General features: G+C 35.4%; 1 long non-coding RNA gene across 5 annotated transcripts in view; it reads right to left on the reverse strand.

Annotated features, from left to right (window-relative positions):
- The window catches only part of LOC123334984, a 389,678-nt gene that overhangs the window by 96,543 nt on the left and 270,793 nt on the right, over window positions 1–22,342 (reverse strand). For 3 of the 5 annotated variants that reach the window (XR_006553166.2, XR_006553165.2, XR_006553167.2), the window contains one exon: window positions 14,622–14,752. The exons of the other annotated variants lie outside the window; for them this stretch is intronic. This is a non-coding gene — a long non-coding RNA (uncharacterized LOC123334984). The remainder of the gene's footprint in view (window positions 1–14,621; window positions 14,753–22,342) is intronic. 5 annotated transcript variants of the gene reach the window in all.

Here is a 22,342-nt window from a genome sequence, read left to right on the forward strand (position 1 = left end):
GAGACCTACTATATAGCACAGAGAACTCTACTCAGTATTCTATGATAACCTATATGGAAAAGAATCTGAAAAAGAATGGATATAAGTATAACCAAATCACTTAGCTATATACCTAAAACTAACACAGCATTATAAATGAACTATACGCCAATATAAAATGAAATTAATTCTAAAAAGAATCATTGACAAATATTGAGCCTGGGAAAGAAAAATTGTTGTGAATCTGGTCAAGGGACTCTAATTAAAATTTAACATCAAAAATAAAAATTTCCCTCTTTTTGTATTTTCCCATTCCATTCTACATTGCTATGAATATTTTCCTCAATCAATAATTCCATCATGCCACTCCAATATTTATAAAACTTTGTAAGATATAGTAAAATCTGTGCATAGCAATGAAGCCTAGTACATGGAAGTCACATTCATATATCAAACATTATACTACTGTTTACTGGTCAAACTGGCCTTATTTTTTATTTAAACATTTAGGTACAATGAAGAAAGTGGAAAAGGAATCTAATGGCTTAGATGTGGCAATTTATAATTTTATATAGTTATGTTTTTACATACTTAACTATTTTATGGGAACTTTCTCTATATAAAACTCTACATAAATCTATCATCTATGTCCCTGAAAAATGATACCAAAACTGTCTAAACAGGACTGTACAAAGGTCAAGAATTATCATAGGTGTCACACTTGTAATTTGAAGGAAAGAGTATCTTTGGACAGTAGGAAATGATAGCATGTGTCTTGCGATTGGCGAGAGGTTTGCAGGAAGCATAAAGTCAAGTAAAGAAAAATGCATAAAATATTGAAGTGAGAATTAGGGCTCATTTTAGATAGCATATTCAAAAGCAGAGACATTACTTTGCCAACAAAGGTCCGTCTAGTCAAGGATAATGTTTTTCCTGTGCTCACGTATGGATGTGAGACTTGGACTGTGAAGAAGGCTGAGCGCCCAAGAATTGATGCTTTTGACTGTGGTGTCGGAGAAGACTCTTGAGAGTCCCTTGGACTGCAAGGAGATCCAAACAGTCCATTCTGAAGGAGATCAGCCCTGGGATTTCCTTGGAAGGAATGATGCTGAAGCTGAAACTCCAGTACTTTGGCCACCTCATGCAAAGAGTTGACTCATTGGAAAAGACTCTAATGCTGGGATGGATTGGGGGCAGGAGAAAAAAGGGACGACAGAGGATGATATGGCTGGATGACATCACTGACTCGATGGATGTGAGTCTGAATGAACTCCGGGAGTTGGTGATGGACAGGGAGGCCTGGCGTGCTATGATTCATGGAGTCACGAAGAGTCGGACATGACTGAGCGACTGAATTGAACTGAACTTAGCTAAGAGTTAGATTGAAAAACTGTTACAATTTTGTAATTTAGTAAAGTGATGAGAAACACAGAACATTTGAAATGTTCTTCCATATTAAAAAATTAAATAGAAAATCTTCCATAATTTCTTAAAATCAGTTCAGCTCAGTCACTCAGTCATGTCTGACTCTTTGCAACCCCATGGACTCCAGCATGCCAGGCCTCCCTGTCCATCCCCACCAACTCTTGGAGTTTGTTCAAATTCATGTCCATTGAGTTGGTGATACCATCCAACCATCTCATCCTCTATCATCCCCTTCTCCTCCTGCCTTCAAGCTTTCCCAGCATCAGGGTCTTTTCTTAAAATGAAGTGATCCATAAATGTTATTGTAGTGTTATGTTAAACAGAAGTCTACATGTATTCACTGTAGAATAAATTTAGCTCTTTTCTCTGGGCCTGACTCTCTTTCTGTGTATGAGTATCTATGCATTGGGCACAACAGAAAATGAGAAAACATACCACTTTTCTTGGCTATAAATGCATCAGCTCCTTAACTTAATATAGTGTTCTTTTTCATACCAGCATTTTAAGCATTGAGTGAGTACATAAAAGTCAGTCAGTCATGTCTGACTTTTTGTGACCCTATGGACTCTACAGTCCTTGGAATTTTCCAGGCCAGAATACTAGATTGGGTACCCTTTCCCTTCTCCAGGGGATCTTCCCAACCCAGGGATCGAACCCACGTCTCCCGCATTGCAGGTGGATTCTTTACCGCCAGCTGAGCCACAAGGGAAGCCCAAGAATACTGGAGTGGGTAGCTATCCCTTCTCCAGCGAATCGTCCCAACCCAGGAATCAAACTGGGGTTTCTTGCATTGCAGGAGGATTCTTTACCAACTGAGCTATCAGGGATGCTCCCATTTTAAGCATCAGGCAATGTTTAATAACAAGATTAATAAGTTACATGTGTATTAGTTTTCCACTTAGACCAAACTGTCCTTATTTTGCATATTTATTTTCATCAAATCTCACAAAAACTGGAAGTGCTCTTTTCATGAATTGAGATGCTTATTTTCAAATGGAAGGGGAGAGAGGTGTACATAAATCTAGTTAAGAAACTATTATGTGAGTTGAACTTAGATGTGAAATTTTCTGAACTTGTAGTTGAAACAGAAGGCAACTACTGAGGTCATTTGGGTAATAAACACTGCTTCTATGCCAGAGTCATTCTTGAAAGGGAGCCTCTCACAAGGAGAAAGCCCAGTGAGGCACCAATCACCTCTTTCAACCCTCACTGCCAGCTCTTCCACCTCCCGATTTTTTGTGCATATGCATGTTTTAGTTAAATCACTGACAGGGAAACCACCAGCCTTATGCTTTCACTAATGTTAGGAACAGCACACAGAATTTGTAATGTTAGGCACAGCAGCTGATCATACTACAGAGGAGTAGAAAAGGAGAAAAAAATGATGCCATTAACCATGCAAATGTGTGCCACATCTGTACTAAATTGTCATTTGCATGAATACAGCTAAGGCAAGCAGGATTACTGTCATTAGAGGAATGCTGTTCGCACTGCTATATTGCACTTAAGATTGTGTGGGTGTTTCCATTTATACTGCCCCCCCCTTCTTTTTAGGGGTTTATAATTTGGTTGTAATAATCTGCTTTGGGATGAAACATTACTACAAGTTCACAGAGGGGGAGCAATTTTTAATTATAAAATTGGATTCAAATTGGTTCAGCCATATTGTAGCTAGAGAAAAGCATTTAAGCACACTAACCAAAAAAATATGTTTTCTTTTCAAATACAAGTCTTTTGACTTGAACTATTTTTTAATTTAAGGCAGAAAACTATTTTTACCATAGCATTTTATGTTTGTTGATTTTTGTGTAGTGTCCCACCAGAAGATTGATATTATATACACAAATTGTCCACTTTAATTCTCAAACTTCCAAAAGAGGTTATTTCAAGTACATGCTTTATTAATTATTTAAAATATACACTTTTATTGTATCCACTCCTGATAAATTGCATACTGCAATAGGGTCTCTTCAGCCCGTAACAAGAAACAAGACAGCTTACACATGTTAAAGAACAATTTTACAATCAGTGTTGCCTACTTATGGATAAATAACAAATTACATGAGCAACTTCTCAGTGGCAAGTAGCTCAAGTTATATAGAATTTTCTTTAAATAAAAGGTGTTTGTCTTTATATATATAAATTATATATATATAATTTGAGTAATTATATATATATATAAAATTTACATATATATATTTATAATTTGAGTATATGGCAAGAGTACTTGCCATTTCCTTCTCCAGGGGAATCTTCCTGACCCAGGGATCGAACCCAGGTCTCCTGCATTCCAGGCAGACGCTTTAACCTCTGAGCCAAGAGCTTCCCTGGTATATATATATAATTTACATATATATTTATAATTTGAGTATATATATATACAATTTGAGTAATGAGTGTCTTGAGTTTATATAGGCATTGGTTGACAAGAGATGTTGGCTGTGCAAGGGTTATAATCACTTTCAGCTACTTTAAATACTGAAAAGGAAAGATAGGTATATTTATATACACTTGTGTCCATGGAATTCTCCATGCAAGAATACTGGAGTGGGTAGACTTTCGCTTCTCCAGGGGATCTTCCCTGACTCATGGATTGAACCTGGGTCTCCTGCATCACAGGCTGATTTTTTACCTTCTGAACCACCAGGGAAGCCAGGGTCTTGGTTATATAGTAACGGCTAAAAATAGTACCTAAGCTAATGGTCACACCACAGTCAATCATATTACTGGTGACTGAATTATTTCAGATTGTTTCTATAGTCCTCTTGGGAAAGCATATTTATTCGTTAATTTATGTAAGTCCCCATGGCTGTTGAGTATTGTCAATTTGTAGTTATACAATGACAATGTATATGTGCCCAAAAAACCATTCATGTTTTTAGAAGTATTATAATCTGGGATCCTTTTGGAAAGCAGATGACACAATTAAACAGGAAACACATCAAGAGTTTTAAAGGTACTATCTGTGGCATGTGTGGAATGGGGAATGGCTACAAAAAAAATAGTGCGGTCTCTCAGGATTAGTAACAAGAGAGATTTAGTATCAGACCTAAGTCTGAAGGGTTAAGAGGAGAGGGGACAGTTAGTGGAACCTGAAGAGAGATGGGAAGAGGACCTCCTGATGGGAGCTCTGACATTTGATCAAAAGAAACAGCCATCCAAGGTAACCTGTCAGAGAATGAGCCAGAAAATTAAACACTTGGGCCTCAATTTACTCACTGGACCTAATCTTATAATGTACATCCTTGGCAATGAGGGAACAAACAGAAGTTCTTCCTAGGCCACTGGAGGAACAATCCAGAACAATAAGTAATGATAAATGTAATGAATTTAAATAGATGCAAAATCTTAACAAGTTAGGTTTTCTTGGTTAATAAACATAACAGTGCAATATATTACTTTAGTCAAACTTTGACTAACTCATCAATTCACAGATAACTTATGTGGAGTCTGGGTAGCCTTTCTTTTCTCCAGGGGATCTTCCCAACCCAGGGATCGAACCCAGGTCTCCCACATTGCGGGCGGATTCTTTACCAGCTGAGCCACAAGGAAAGCCCAAGCATACTGGCGTGGGTAGCCTATCCCTTCTCCAGGGGATCTTCCCGACCCCGGAATAGAAGCAGGGTCTCCTGCATTGCAGGTGGATTCTTTACCCACTGAGCTATGAGGGAAGCACAAAATATGATGGGAAGATAGCCCCTTACATAAATATCTATAATTCTGGCGTACATGCTATTTCAATGGTACAAAATGATTGCTATCAAGAGATGGGCAGTAGGTGCTTCATTCATAAGAGATGTGGAGAAGGACATATAGAACACATGCCTATTGATGTAGGTTTTAAATGGTGGATAAATTTCTATCAGCAAAGTATGGATTTTCCTGCCTGAGGAAAATTATCTTCGTGGTGCAAGAGCCATAAAGGAATGTTTCAAAGAATGTTTCACATGGGGGCAGTGTTAGTTAAAAGGGAAGACTAATATCTTTTAAGAGGGGAACTTAAACTCCTGTCTATGATATTTGTATTTTGTTGAACATGATGGGAAGGTCTCTAAGTTTCAGAAGAAGGAAGTAAAGCAGCCACAGCAACTCATGAGACACATCAATCCAATTCGCTTGGACTAGAGGTTAGGGTGTTGGACAATCTACTTATAACATCAACACACTAATATTCACTTACGAGGACGAGGATTGAGATAGAATGTAGGCAAAGAAACAGAAAAAAAAGAAGGCATCAACATGAAGAGATTTAACAATGTATTTCAATGCTATATTTAAATTCGAAAGAGCCGTCTCAGATCAACTTAAAAGAAAAAAGAAATATTGAGATTATTAAATGTATCACTGTCTGGTATCATGTCCTCCTGAATGTAAGTTTCTTCCCAATATGCTTTTACAAAGCCAAGGGAGGCCGATTGCTTTTTCCTTTGCCTCCCTGCCGTTCCAACAAGTATCATTATCTCTAATCCCAGCCTTGCTCATCCTGCTGAGCGTCCAATAGCTATTAAAGATAGCTTTTTGCAGTGTTAACTGAAGCCCTCAGTCCAGTGGCGGCGTGTGGATATTTTGGCATATTTTAAACTGGGCTTTTTTTGAATGGCTTATTGTAATTTATCTAAGATATTTTGATTTTAAAAACTTACTCACCTTATCTGACTTGGTACACAGGGCCAGAAAGTTCTGTTCTTATTTCAGAATTCTTACTAAGGAAATTTGTCTATTACACTTGTTTGTAAATTGGTTTTGTGAAATCAAAATTGATTCATAATCATGACGATAAAGGCATCAATAGTACTGATAATATTCAAAATTTATGAATCAAGTAAAAAAAAAAGGACATTACTAGAAATAACACATGATGCCTTCTTAAAAGTTCACATAGAGGTAAATTCTTAGTGCAGCTATTAAGGCTGACATCCTCTGTCAGTCTTTATCTTATCATGTAAGGATGCTAAATTACAAATTTTTTACTTTTAAAGTTCTGGAAAGTGGCCCATGAACAAGTCACTCTGTGCCTCTCTGGCTTCCCATTGCTATTTCTGTTATATTTAAGAGTTTGGCTTGTGGATTCTGACACTCTCTTCCAGACCACTGGCATAATTCCTTAATTCACCTTCAAATGTGCTTATGTTGATAGTATGAGGGACCTACCAAGTAGTATTCGAGAGGTAAATGTGTTGGATGTTCACGAGGTAAATTTGGGAAATTACCATGTTTCATAATGACAACATATGATGATAAAGGTTTTGTCTTCATGGAACCAAGCAGGGAAGAAAAAATTACACATGTACACACATACACACACACACTCACACACACATACACATATTGGTCACTAAGCATATTTTCAAATAACTGGATCTCTTACATTACGGAGACCAAAATGTCCAGATGTTTTCCCTGAGTTTTAGTGCTAGGCATATTTTCAATACATCCATTGAAAATCAATATAACTAAATCACAAAGAAGAGTGCATGTATGGTGTGTGTGTGTGAGAGAGAGAGAGACAGAGAGAGAGAGAATTTCCAGGCTCCTATTCCACAGTGTATAACACAAAATACCCTACAACCACGTCACTGAAAAAATGAGTGAGATTCTCCGTTTCTCTAGCTTAATGTCATCTTGAGTTCAGTCTCAATTTTCAAGGATTTTTCATGACTTCCTCTCTACATGAACAAAGAATATTCATTTCAAATGTGTTACTGTCTGTAATTGAATGTGTGTGTGCATGTGAGTGCGTGTTCACAATGTCTCACGACTTACCCTGTATTTTATTCAACTTAAGTTCTTGCTCTCAAATATATGCAAACCTGCACTATCCTTTTATTCCTCACTGTGTGTGTGTTGGAAACAGGTGGAGAGAACCCTTTCAAGTGAGCTGCAGTACTACTTGGGTCACTAAAGAAGTCTGCTTTCCTGACATGTCAGTTCCAGTTACTGTAAAAAGAACAGCTCTTAAAAATGCATGACTTCATGTGGTCAAATGTGTCAAAAATGGTTTAAAATAATACAATCCTAAGAACCATAGGGGGTGGGAGGGAACGGCAAAAAGAATTACTGGTATTTTCCTCTCTTATATCCCATATTTAGAGCCAATGCCATAAAGGCACACCAGGAACACATGTGAGATGCAGTCATTTTCTCCAAATAAGTTTTGCCAAAATTACTGCACGTACTATGGTTATACTTTTTAATTATCTTGATATGTACTTCTGGAGGGTCTATCACTAAATGCTCATGTGCTTCAACTTGGAGGCGATTCTTGCTCAAATCAAAAGATAAGGAAAGATTTGGGAGAATGGCATTGAAACATGTAAAATATCATGTATGAAATGAGTTGCCAGTCCAGGTTCGATGCACGATACTGGATGCTTGGGGCTGGTGCACTGGGACGACCCAGAGGGATGGAATGGGGAGGGAGGAGGGAGGAGGGTTCAGGATGGGGAACACATGTATACCTGTGGCGGATTCATTTTGATATTTGGCAAAACTAATACAGTTATGTAAAGTTTAAAAATAAAATAAAATTAAAAAAAAAAAAGATAAGGAAAGATGCTGTGGAGCGTGACTTCTGAATGGTATGGTGTAGCCTTCTGGGAGTAGTCACAAGAGAAATCACACTTTTGTGGGGATTGTCCACAAATTTTAAAGCAAGTGTACCCTTTTACCTTAAATGAAAAGTAGCCTGGAACAGTATTCGATAACTAACCACATTTCCTAATTATGCTGTTTCTTTTTCAAAGTTGTCTCAGTGTACATTTCACTGGGATGCTCTGAGTTACATATACTTTTAAGTCAAATTGTTATGAAGTAGGAAATATTTTTAGCTTTATAATCTTTGGATCAATTATTGTGTATATTATGCACCTAATCATGAGGGAAATGGCCATTACTTACATTCTAAGGAGGTCACTAGTTGGAACACATTTTCCTCTTCAAATATGTAAATTTTGTAGTTTGAACGTCACATTGCGTATGCTACACGCTATTCACTGATGGTACCAAGTTCAGCAAAAATATATGCATTAACTTATGTAAGTGAAGCTATCTTTACTCATGGAAAGTAAGCAAACTGGTATACAGAAAGGTAACCTGCCACCCTCAAAAGCTCCTCAGTGTGTCTGTGTGGGTTCTGTTCGCAAACGAGTGCATCGCAATTTTGCAGGTACAAATTTGGAAGCTCTTTCAAAAGCATGGTACATCATTTTATTCTTGAAAAGTGATTAGCATGTTACCTTAAAAATTTCATACTGCAAATTATATTTTAATCTGGAAATTCATGAAGGCCTAAATTTAAATAGATTGTCATCATTTTCTTAGTCCAAAAGCACAGGACAAACTAAATATATCTGAAGGTATTTTTCTTTGGAAATCCAGGCCTGTAATATCTGTTGAGGATAAGTAAACAGTTGGCAAGGAACTCCCTCTTGTGGTCAAACATTTTTAATTAGGAAAAAAAAAAAATTTGTACTCGACCGATGGTCTGGATTATTAAAACGTGGGTCACTTGTAACCATTAAGATTAACAATACTGATATAAGTGGTTTTACTGAAGCAATTCATTGCAAATTAGAGCTGAATTCTGAAACATATGCTTTTAATTTTTCCTAAAACAGAGCTTTGCCCTGCTGTTCAGGATAAATCCACTTTGAATTTCAATTTCCAAGGTTTCTTGTTACTTTAAAAAATACATAACATTCTTTTAAAATTATGTGCACACACACACACTTCAGTACATACATATAATACACATATATATCATTGTCAGACACAGAGTGGAAGATGTTTGTGAATTCTGTATTGTAAGAAGCTCACATCCTCTTTGTTTTGATCTCAGCACTTTGTTTTCTCATAGTTTCTAAAACTGAAGGACTGCTAAATATTTCTTCAAGCAGCAGGAGAAACAGTTCCCATATGCTGTTAACCAGTGCTCTCCCAGAGTACACGTGGCAACAGTCTATTGTCAGAAGCAATAAATTCCTGACAGCTAATCAGAAATGTTCTAAATACTTATTATGAATGAGGCAAATTAGCAGACACATAATGAAGCTGACAAATTCTAATTTTTTCCTGATTGTTCCACCTGAGCAGTGCCTCCAACGACTTCACTAGATAGGTAATAGGCAGTCACTATCTGTCCTAATACTGAGTACACAATTCATTTCCACAATATCAAATTAAAACCTGATGCCAAAAGCCTGGGATTTAACTTATCTTCCGACAGCACATCAAAGGTCGGGAAGAAGGCCCTGTGCTCAGATCAGGTCACTGCTGCCAGTTCAAATAGTAATGATACAATCTGAAACAACTTCTTTTGGGAATGACTTTCAATATGAGCACAAGAGCGCTCCAAAGTTCAATCGAGTCATTATTTAAGGGTGTGAGAGAGAGAGAGATCCTTATCATATAAGTTCTCCAGTTTGTGCAGGGAATGTCTACATGTGAAGAGAGCTATTTCTGTACACGTGCTGGTTCCAAAACACTTTGCCTGCCCAAAGTGAAACACTCAATCATCAGTGAAATAATACACATATGATTTCTTTACACGAGTTAGGAAAGAAAATGTGTGAGAGGAGAAAACTGGTTGTCTTTAAATTTTTGTTCGTATTTCCCAGCTGTTCTTTTTGTTAAGTTCTGTTGAATAAGGTGTATTTATGTTAAAATTGTTGTCCCTTTCTATTGATACAAAGCAAAGTATATTCACTATAGGAAAATCAGAAGTGTACACATCTTTTCAAATATTAGAAACATAAGCATTTGCGTTTCTCAAAACATGGGTAACTCTGTAATAGTTTTAATAACCTTATTTAAAGGACACTAATTTTTATGTTCATAGATGGGCCTGTTTGTTTTCTTAATGCTTTAAACATCAACATACTCTATTGTATGAATAAACTATTATGTATTTACTCAAACCACCAATGAAATAACTTTGCAGCTTTTCAATATTAAGACAAAATTATAAATATCCACAGTTATATCTTCACTCCCTCATCTTCATTTAACAATACAATGTATCCTCAAATTTATGAATTATGCCAGATAAAAGGTCACAATTTTTCAATCTGTGTGTTTTTACTCATTTTAAAATGTATATTTTAATGAACTTGTAAATCTACTCATGGATTTTTTTTTTCCATTAAATCAAGTATAAAATGTATAAAATTTATAATATTGTTAAAAGAACATAATTTAATGATATTGTCTCAAAATAAGTTTCTTAACACCAGGAAAACTGTAATCATTGTGCTTAAACTCAGGTTCTGTGCAAATAATGTAGTATTATTCATCAATAAAGTTTTGGAATACTTTTGGAATACTACTTTTGGAATTAAAAGGATGCTTTCAAAATGCTGAGTTCTTTGCATATTTAGATAGAAATTTAGCTGCTCTTAAAGGCAGTTATAAGTTTGTAATATGCTTTCCTAAAATATATATTCTAGAAGGGCAAATTATTTTAAGGGGAAAAAAGTATAGTAACAGATATATATATACACATACACACACATATATACACACACATATACATATATATATAAAATCAATAAATAAGTCAGTCTTTTACTTACTTTTATAAGTATCTTTCAATAGTATTATAGTAAATGTAAGATCTCATTCACTGTAGAATGTACAATGATTTTTGGTATCAGTGAGGAAGAAAATCACCAATTATAGTCATAAGTGTCTTTGATTATAAGTTCTTTAAAAGAAGTTAAAATTTAGAATCAGTGGCCTTGAATCAATGCATAGTCAGAAATATATAGTATATAAAGAAATATTAATATTTATATAATAATTTATAGCAGTAAACAGATACAGATATAGATGTAGACTATAAGACTCTAGCCATGGTTTTAATGATTTCTTTTAAAAAATAACTGATTTAACTTATTTGAACTTAAAAGGATCACACTTTACATCTTTGTATTTTTTCCTGCAGTATATGACTGTTTCCCTGGTGGCTCAGACAGTAAAGAATCTGCATGCAATGCAGGATACCAAGGTTCAATCCCTGGGTTGGGAAGATCCCCTGGAGAAGGGATGACTATCCTCTCCAGTATTCTTGCCTGGAGAATCCCATGGACAGAGGGGCTTGGTAGTCTACATGGGGTTGCAAAGAGTTGGGCACCGCTAACACACACTCTAAGTTATAAAATAATATATAAATGAACAAAATGTCTGCAGGTAAGGAAAAAAAAAGGCATTTCTCTACAGTAAACCTTTGACTTCTACAAATATTTCATAGACCTTGGAAGGTTTCTTTCATATATTGCATGAAAATTGAAGGCTGGTCTATATGGTCTCTTCTGTGCCTGTGGCAGACATTGTCGCCATGTTTCCTTGACTTTAAGATCCCACTAATATTCAATACATCACTATTTCAGGTTGATTTTAAAAGCAAAAATAATACTCCCAATTAAGACTGTGACATGTCATTGATTGTTGACATACCTCAAATCCAGAGAAGGAAATGTATTGAACCTAGCATATATGAAACATTGTAGTGAATCATGACATTCTTCTCTGCTTTATCTGAATACAGCCTCAGATTATTTTGCAATACAATAGTCCCTACAGGCATATCAATAGGGAGAGATAATTCAGTATGGGAATGATTGGATGTTGAGAATTATCTCTGAAGAGGCATGGAAATATGAAATCTTCTAATAACTAAAGAGATATAAGTCGTGCTATATGATAAACCAAGGATATTGTGCACTAACCTAGTCCTATCTTTTGAAAGTTAACTTACTGAGGGAATTTCCCATAAATGCACTGTGCTCACTCTCTCTTTCCGGCTTTCAACAATAAGCTAGAAAGTATATGGGAAGAAGAGAAAACAAATAAATACAGGGAGAAAGAAAAATCGCATTAACCAAATTTCCAAGCATTAGCAGCCATATATATGTACTTCATGCCTATTTTTTACTGGATAATTCCAGGAACCAGAAAAACTTTTAATTGTACATAGATAAGGAAACTGATTTTAGGTGAGAGAATAACTTATTCAAACAGCCATCAGGAGTGCAATTGTTGGGATTAATATCTGACTATACAGATTGCAACTGATTTGTCTTCTCTGACTTCAGAAGAGTGCTGCAAAATTTGCTTTGTAGGCAATTTGGCTCCACAAATTATTCAGCAAAGGAAGGGATACTCAGAATTAGAATCAGTTCTAGTTCTATCTAGGGCAAAATATAATACTTATATTTAATTTTATCTGATATATTATTTCTTTATGAAGTGAACACTTCATGAAGAAAAACTTGGTACTGACACCTGATCATAACATGAACTCTCAGGAATATTCACACTCCTTCTTCATCTTTGGCTGTATACTTCTATGGATTATGGTTCATTTCAAGATGCTTTGCTATCTCCTTTGGTTTGACTTTGTCACACACAGACACACACAGACAGACACACACACACACACACACACACACACACACACGGAGGCATTAATGTACCTGTGTTCCTGGTCTGGCTTATATTATCCTTCATAGTAGAGCTATGTCTTTCTTTTAAAATATATTAATAGTGTATCTCCACGAATAATTATTTCTATTTTATAATTACTGAAACCCTTCTAATAATGTCATTGCATGTCAAGGTGAAGAAGATTTAGGCCAAAGAGAAATGGAAATATCAGCTAATCACAATAGTTTTGGAGGAAACCATCTGCACTTTTAGCCAAACCACCTTACTTGTTCATTCTAAGGAGACACTTTGTTCTGTGGAACAGGCTACTTCATTTTAAGTTTTTTTTTTTCTGTGAAGAAGTTGTTCCCTCTGGTGCCTGAAACTACTGCATCAGTCTATTGTGATTGTTTTTTTGGTGGAAACCATGACTCTCTTGGGTGTATTACTCTGGTTTAAAGTGGCCCTTCAATTGTAAATGATCAAATTGCTACATGGACCATTTATACAGAGGTATTTCTTTTTGGAGCAAGAGTGAAATCAAGTGTTTTTGTGCCACACCAGGGACTCAACATGCTCCAATAGATAAGCCACTGGCCTAAGGATGTAAAATCATTCATATTTTCATTTTAGTCATATTCTTTGTTATCTACTCAGAACCATGTAGTTAAATTTTACTAATGTGAATTCTGAGACATTAAAAACACCAAAGGAAAGGATTCAAAAAATTAGATGTTTCATGTTAACTGAAATTGAGCAAATACTTATACAACTTCTTTTTTGATTAAAAAAGTGAGTGGAAATATTTAATGATTCTTAAAGTAGGAAGGGTATCCTGAGAACAGAAAAATAAACAAAACTCCTTTTATAACAATGACTTCAATATAGAAGTCCAAGTGTTTGCAAATGGTGAAACCAGTAAAATTGGTCTCTAAGTTCTTATCAAGATATTAAAACTATATAATGGACAGTGAAATAAAATGTTAACTTCCTTGATTTTGACTAAAATTGTGTCAACTTAACTATCATGACACCATTTTTATAATGCTCAAAACTTTTTACTAGTAGTTATATAATATTTAATTTTAAAAATAGAAACATATTAGCTTATCAATGAAGAGTGAAAAGCAAAAAATATTTTTGAACACAGGACCAATGAAAGGAAAGAAATAAAAGGGTTAATTTACAATAAAAGTGTTTCAGCTTCAGCAATTCATAATTTCCTTTCTTTGACTTAAGCTATTAAATAAGGAAAAGACTTTTAAGATTACAGAATCCCTTGTAAAAATTAATTATCAATAAATTTATGATTTAAGGAACTAAATACTAATATAATTGGTATTTCTATATATAAGTATTAAAATTTCTTCACTCATAAAAGATGAAATATATATTTTCCATTGTTATCTTGCTTTCTGCATGGATATGTTTTCATCCTCTTGAATATTTTACACTGAGTGTATATAATATAAATTTGCAATTGATTTAAGCTCATGCACTATTAGATATGAGAGCACTGGACAGGAATCCATGCATTATTGCTTACTGTAAAGAAGAGGAAAGACAGCTTTCATAATAATGTGAAAATGCCAGGAGCAATTGCTTTAAGTCTTTGTCAGCTAAGACCCAAAAAAGAAAGTCACTCTTTTGATCAATAAGAATGAATTATAATTATCTCTATTGCAACAGCATTAGGGAATGCAGTGTAACTAAGAGAACCAGAGGCCAAATTTGGTGAGCCAATCCAATCCTAACTTGAAAGTAATTTTGAAAAACAGCTTACATGTCAAAGTTACCTGGTGAAGATTCAGATGTCATTTTCTTCTTGATTAACTGAGCTCACATAAGTATTATTTAATTAGGTTTTATGAGACCCTGGAAAAGGGTGACTCTTTGTAATACTTTCAATGTGAAACACTTGTAAGATCTGTAATACATGGAAGAAATAAAGAATAGTTTGTGCTAGAATTTCTAAGAAGGAACTTTACTCATCTTTAGTTTTAGAGTCTAATTTTTATAATTTTCTGATTTACTTTTAAGACAAATAATAAAATGATTACTGCCTTCCCCCCCCCCACCCCTAGAAACTTGGGTTTGTCCTTCCCATGAACTGTCAGCTCCATGAAGACCTTAAAGAGTCCTCTCAGAAACTGTCATTTGTCTGTTCCTGGGCTGACTGCAACTCACCTGCAATCATTTATAATTAATGATTACGTTTCCCAGATAGAAGGGGAAAAAACATGTAATCAACATCCCACCAAAAAAAAGACTGCTTTTACTTTTAGTTTTCTGTTTTTCTGACTAGATGAGATTTAAGATTAAACTGGGTATAAGAGAAAGAGTATTTGAAATAAAAGACTTGAAGATATGCAGTATTTCATGGATTTTAGAGCCTAGAACTAAGAGATTTCAGGGTTCAACTCTCTGATTCCTCACTGGTCAACTGTATGACACTGGATAAATTAGGCGTGTTTCAGTTTTCACATGGGTAAAATGGGGAGAACACTACAAGTTAGTGCATATACTAATACAATCTTTACTTCTCAATACATTATGGAAATTTTATATTAAAATCAGTTATATATGACAGGAAAATTTTAAAAATGATTTTTGAATATACCTGTCAGATAAATTTCATTCATAGTTAAATATTTAGTAAAGTTATTTAGTGATATTTATGTTTATTTAAGTATTTATATTATATAAATACTTATATATATATAAAAGTATATATATATAACATATAAAATATATAAAATGTATATAAACTTATATAAAACTATATAGCCATATAGTTATATTGCTATATTATGTAAATATCTATATAATAATATCTACTCTGCCCTAGCATGAAGTTGACAACTTTAGTGTGATAGGTTTTCATAAATTTGAAGATGGTATTTAATGTGTTTAGAGGGAATACATGCAGAAAATCTGGAATCAGTTATCTTCTGTATGCTGTTCCTGCTGCTAAGTTGCTTCAGTCATGTCCAACTCGGTGCGACCCCATAGACAGCAGCCCACCAGGCTCCCCCGTCCCTGGGATTCTTCAGGCAAGAACACTGGAGTGGGTTGCCATTTCCTTCTCCAATGCATGAATGTGAAAAGTGAAAGTGAAGTCGCTCAGTCATCATATAGGAAGGTATAAGATACAGGAAATAGGGTAAGGTATATTTGTAAGAGAAAATATTTAGACAGAATTATAGAAAGACGGAAAAAGAGAATGAAACAGAGAAAGATTACGTAGCTGATGAGGCAAGAGTGACTGGAGAAGGTGTGTGAGAAATGCCCCTGAGTGAAATGTTCTTCTGGATATCTACTACTTGTAACTCTGAATAGCTCAATATACTTTAAATAAATAATTAACAAGAATAACTAATTAATCCAAAAAATGTGGAGCTTTGGTAGACAGTTGAAGTTAGGTTGTTACCACCTTATAATAGACTGACTATAAGATTTTTTTTATAAGCTTCATGGTAACTACAAAACAAAAACCTATAGTAGATATACAGTAGATAAAGAGAAAGAAATCAAAGCAGTTAATAATCAAAAGGAACACAGAAACAAAAGATCTATGAAATATCGAGAAAGCAATGAACAAAATGGCAGTAGCAAGCACTTACCTAGCAATAATCACTTTGAATTTAAGTAGATTAAATTTTCCAATCAAAAGACAGAGTGGATAAAGGAGTAAAGACCTAACCATATGCTGCCTACAAGAAACTCATTTCAGCTTTAAGTTTTCATATAGGTTTAAGGTGAAGCAATGAAAGATATTTCATTCAAGTGGAAATCAAAAGAGGAGGTTAGCTATATGTCATCAGACAAAACAGATTTTAAGTCAGAAACTGTAACAAGAGACAAAGGTGTACATGATATAATGATAAAGGACTAATTCATCAAGAGGATAGAACAGTTTCAATTATGCATCAATATGGGAGCACCTAAATACAAAAAGCAAATGCTAACAGATTGGAAGGGAGAAATAGAATTATAATACTAGTAGGGGACTTCAAAACCCACTTTCAGAAACAGAAAGGTCATTGAAATAATCAATATGGGAAGAACATTCTGAAATATACGTTAGACCAAATAGACCTAACAGACATACATATAATAGCCAACAATAGCAGAATTCACATCCTTATCAAGTTCATACAGAATATTTCCTAGGATAGATCATATGTTCAGCCACAGATCAAGTCCTAACAAATTTAAGAAGACTGAAGTCATATCAAAGATTTTTTTCCCAATCAGTATGGTATGAATTGAGAAAGCAGTAACAGGAGGTAATTGGAAAATTCACAAACATGTGACTATTAAACAGTATGCTCCTGAGCAACTAATGGGTCAAAGAAGATGTCAGAAGTTGTCTTGAGACTAATGAAAATGGAAATACAACATATCAAAACTTATGGAAGCACCAAAGCACTGGTAAAGTCTGTCAAACATTTAAAGAAGAAATAATGCCAATCCTCCTCAAATTCTTCCAAAAAATTAAAGAAGAGGGAACACTTCCAAATTCATTTTACAAGGCCAAAACCAGATGAGAACCAAAACCCAAACCCAGAACCAACGAAAGTGCTTACACCAAAGTGTAAGAGGGAAGCCTATAGCAATAAGTGCTTACTTAAAGAAAAAATGAAAAATCTCAAACAAGCTAACTCTACATCAAGACACTAAAAAAGAAAAAAAAAAAAAAAAGAACAAACTAAGTCCACAGAAGAAAGGAAATAGGATCAAAGCAGATAGGAATGAAATAGAGACTAGAAAGATAATAAAAAAACAAACCTATGTTTTTTTTTTAATATGAACAGTATTGACAAATATTTAGCTAGAATACTTAAAAAAAGAGAAGACAATATGAACAGTATTGACAAATATTTAGCTAGAATACTTAAAAAAAGAGAAGACTCAATAAGATATCACAGAGGAATAATTGCAACTGATAACCACAGTAGTACAAGGGATTATAAGAGACTACTAAAACAATTATATACCAACAAATTGGATAACCTAGAAGAAATGGATAAATTACTAGAAACATACTTGCCAAGATGAATCATGAAGAAACAGACAATCTGAACATACCAACTACTAGTAAGGTGATTGTTCTTTTGGGAAATTTTTGATTACTGATTCAGACTAAGACTAGACAGCTTCACTGGTAAAGTCTGTAAAACATTTAAAGAAGAAATAATGCTAATCCTCCTCAAACTCTTCCAAAATATTAAAGAAGAGGGAACACTTCCAAATTCATTTTACAAGGCCAAAACCATATGAGAACCAAAACCCAAACCCAGAACCAACCAAAGCAGATACCAAAACCTGATGAGAACCACCAAAAGAAAAGAAAATTATAGGCAAATAATGTTGAGAAACATAGTTGCTAAGATTCTCAAAAAACATGAGCAAAGCAATTAAGCTGAACATTATTAAAAGGATCATAGACTGTGCTCAAGTATGATTTAATCTTGGGGGATGTAAGGATGGCTGTGTGTGTGTGCGCATGCTAAGTCATTAAGTCATGTCTAACTTTTTGTGACCGAATGGACTGTAAACTGTTAGGCTCCCCTGTCCATGGGATTTTCCAGGCAAGAATACTGGAGTGGATTACCATTTCCTCCTGCAGGGCATCTTCCTGACCCAGGGATTGCACCTGGATCTTTTGCATGTCCTGCTCTGAGAGGCAAATTCTTTACCACTGCTCCACCTGGGACCTCGTAAAGATGGCTACATGTCCACAAATAAAGCAATGTGATACACCACTTTAAGAAATGAAGGATAAAAACATAATTACCTAAATAAATGCAGAAAAGGCATTTGATAAAATTCAACATCCAATTATGATCAAAATTCTCAAATTAGATATTAAAAAAAAGCACATCAACAAATTATAATGATAAGCCCATAGTTAATATCATACTCAATGGTGAAGTTTTCCCTTTAAGATCAGGACCAAGATAAGGATGCCCTTTTTCATAACTTTTATTCAACATAGTGCTAGAAGTCCTAGCTAAAGCAATTAATAGGAAAAAGAAGTAAAAGTCATCCAAATAAAAAAGGAAGAAGTAAAATTGTCTCTGTTTGTAGATGACATCATCTTACATATAGAAAACTCTGAAGACTCCACCCAAAAATCTATTAGAATTGATAAATGAACTCAGTAAACTGCAGGATACAAAGTCATAATATGAGATAAATCAATGGCATTTCTATACAATACCAGCAAGCCACCAAAAGAAGAAATTAAGGAAACAATGCTATTTATAATAACATCAAAAAGAATAAAATAATTAAAATTACATTGAACTAAGGAAGTAAAATATCTGTACACTTCCTCAAAAAATTTAAAAGAGAACTACCATACGATGTGGGAAAGAATCTGCTGGCAGATACAAGAGACGCAGGAGACATGGGTTCAATTCCTGGTTCAAGAAGATCCCCTGAAGGAGAAAATGTCAACCCACTGCAGTATTCTTGCCTCGAAAATCCCATGGACAGAGGAGCCTGGTGGGTCGTGAAGAGTCCAACATGACTGAGTGACTGCGTGTGCACCCCATGACACAGCACTCCTACTTCTCTTTATATATCCAAAGAAAATGAAATCACTATCTGGAAGAGTTACTAGACTCCTATGTTCAGGGTAGCACTATCCACAATAGTCAAATATGGAAATAAATGTCTGTTGATAGATGAATGGAGAGAGACAACGTGCTATGTGTATGCACACTCACAGTGGAATATTATTTGGTCTTAGAAAAAGAAGGAAATCTCGCCATTTGTGACATATATTTGAAAGTAGGGGACATTATCCTAAATGAAATAAGTCAGACAGAGAAAGTCAAATAATGTACAGTATCACTAATTTGTCAATCTTAACAACAATAACAAAATAAAAACAAGTCGAACCCATAGAAACGAAGAGTAGAATGGGGGTTGCCAGGGGTGAGAGGTGGAGAAAAATGGGTGTTGTTCAAAGGGTACAAACTTTCAGTTATAAGATGAGTAAGTTCTGGAAATCTAATGGACATGGTGACCATATTTAATAACATGGCTGGATGGCATCACTGACTCGATGGACCTAACTCTGAGTGAACTCTGGGAGTTGGTGATGGACAGGGAGGCCTGGCGTGCTGCGATTCATGGGGTGGCAAAGAGTCGGACACGACAGAGCGACTGATCTGATCTGATTTGTACTTGAAATTTGCAAAAAGCATAGATCTTGACCATTCTTTCATACACAAAACTGTAAAAGGTGATGGATTTGTTAATTAACTTGATTGTGGTAATCATTTAAAAGTATATATCAAATAATCACCTTTTTCACTTTAAACATATTATGGCTCTGTCAATTATACTTCAGGAAAATCCCATGGATGGAGGAGCCTGGTGGGCCACAGTCCATGGGGTCGCTAAGAGTCGGACACGACTGAGCGACTTCACTTTCACTTTCCTGCATTGGAGAAGGAAATGGCAACCCACTCCAGTGTTCTTGCCTGGAGAATCCCAGGGACGGGGGAGCCTGGTGGGCTGCCGTCTATGGGATCGCATAGAGTTGGACATGACTGAAGCAACTTAGCAGCAGCAGCAGCAGCAAAGCTGAGAAAAATCTATACTATACGACAAATTTGATAACTTAGATAAAGTAGACTAACTTTTTTAAAGATACAATCCACGATACACAATAAGTGATAACCTGAATGGGTCTTCTCTATTAAATAAATTGTATGAAAAATTAATACCCACCTGAAATAGAAAGTAACAGACTGATTTTGTTTCACTGCTGAATGCCACAAGCATTTAGAGAAGTGACAAGACATTGCACTTGAAAGTATGTAGGTTATTTTCAAATAGCTTTTGATATTGACTTTTAATATAATCCCAGTGATAAGAGGACACATTCTATGATTGCAGTACCTTTAGACCATGAAATTTTCCACCTTGTTTTATGTCCCCAGATATGTTTCAGTATCTCCTAATTTATGAGAACTTGAATAGAATTTGTATCCCATTGTTGTGTGAAAATTGTATAAATTGTAATTATGTTGAATTGGTTCATGGTGCTTTTCAGGTCTACTATATCCATCTACTTTCTGTATATTCATTCTATTAATTTGAGAGTTTGATATTAAAATCCCACTAAAAAGTCTTAATTTAGCTACTTGAATGTGGTCCACTGGAGAAGGGAATGGCAAACCACTTCAGTATTCTTGCCTTGAGAACCCCATGAACAGTATGAAAAGGCAAAATGATAGGATACTGAAAGAGAAACTCCCCAGGTAGTAGGTGCCCAATATGCTACTGGAGATCAGTGGAGAAATAACTCCAGAAAGAATGAAGGGATGGAGCCAAACCAAAAACAATACCCAGCTGTGGATGTGACTGGTGATAGAAGCAAGGTCCGATGCTGTAAAGAGCAATATTGCATAGGAACCTGGAATGTCAGGTCCATGAATTAAGGCAAATTGGAAGTGGTCAAACAAAAGATGGCAAGAGTGAATGTCGACATTCTAGGAATCAGCGAACTGAAATGGACTGGAATGGGTGAATTTAACTGAGATGACCATTATATCTACTACTGCAGGCAGGAATCCCACAGAAGAAATGGAGTAGCCATCATGGTCAACAAGAGAGTCTGAAATGCAGTACTTGGATGCAATCTCACAAACGACAGAATGATCTCTGTTCGTTTCCAAGGCAAACCATTCAATATCACAGTAATCCAAGTCTATGCCCCAACCAGTAACACTGAAGAAGCTGAAGTTGAACGGTTCTATGAACTACAGACCTTTTAGAACAAACACCCCAAAAAGATGTCCTTTTCATTATAGGGGACTGGAATGCAAAAGTAGGAAGTCAAGAAACACCTGGAGTAACAGATAAATTTGGCCTTGGAATACGGAATGAAGCAGGGCAAAGATTAAAGAGTTTTGCCAAGAAAATGCACTGGTCATAACAAACACCCTCTTCCAACAGCACAAGAGAAGACTCTACACATGGACATCACCAGACAGTCAACACCAAAATCAAATTGATTATATTCTTTGCATCCAAAGATGGAGAAGCTCTACACAGTCAGCAAAAACAAGACCAGGAGCTGACTGTGGCTTAGATCATGAACTCCTTATTGCCAAATTCAGACTTAAATTGAACAAAGTAGGGAAAACCACTAGACCATTCAGGTATGACCTAAATCAAATCCCTCATGATTATACAGTGGAAGTGAGAAATAGATTTAAGGGCCTAGATCTGATAGATAGAGTGCCTGATGAACTATGGAATGAGGTTCGTGACATTGTACAGGAGACAGGGATCAAGACCATTCCCATAGAAAAGAAATGCAAAAAAGCAAAATGGCTGTCTGGGGAGACCTTACAAATAGCTGTGAAAAGAAGAGAAGTGAAAAGCAAAGGAGAAAAGGAAAGTTATAAACATCTGAATGCAGAGTTCCAAAGAATAGCAAGAAGATATAAGAAAGCCTTCTTCAGCGATCAATGCAAGGAAATAGAGGAAA

This window comes from Bubalus bubalis, chromosome 9 (assembly GCF_019923935.1).
Source record: "Bubalus bubalis isolate 160015118507 breed Murrah chromosome 9, NDDB_SH_1, whole genome shotgun sequence".
NCBI classification, from domain to species: domain Eukaryota; kingdom Metazoa; phylum Chordata; class Mammalia; order Artiodactyla; family Bovidae; genus Bubalus; species Bubalus bubalis.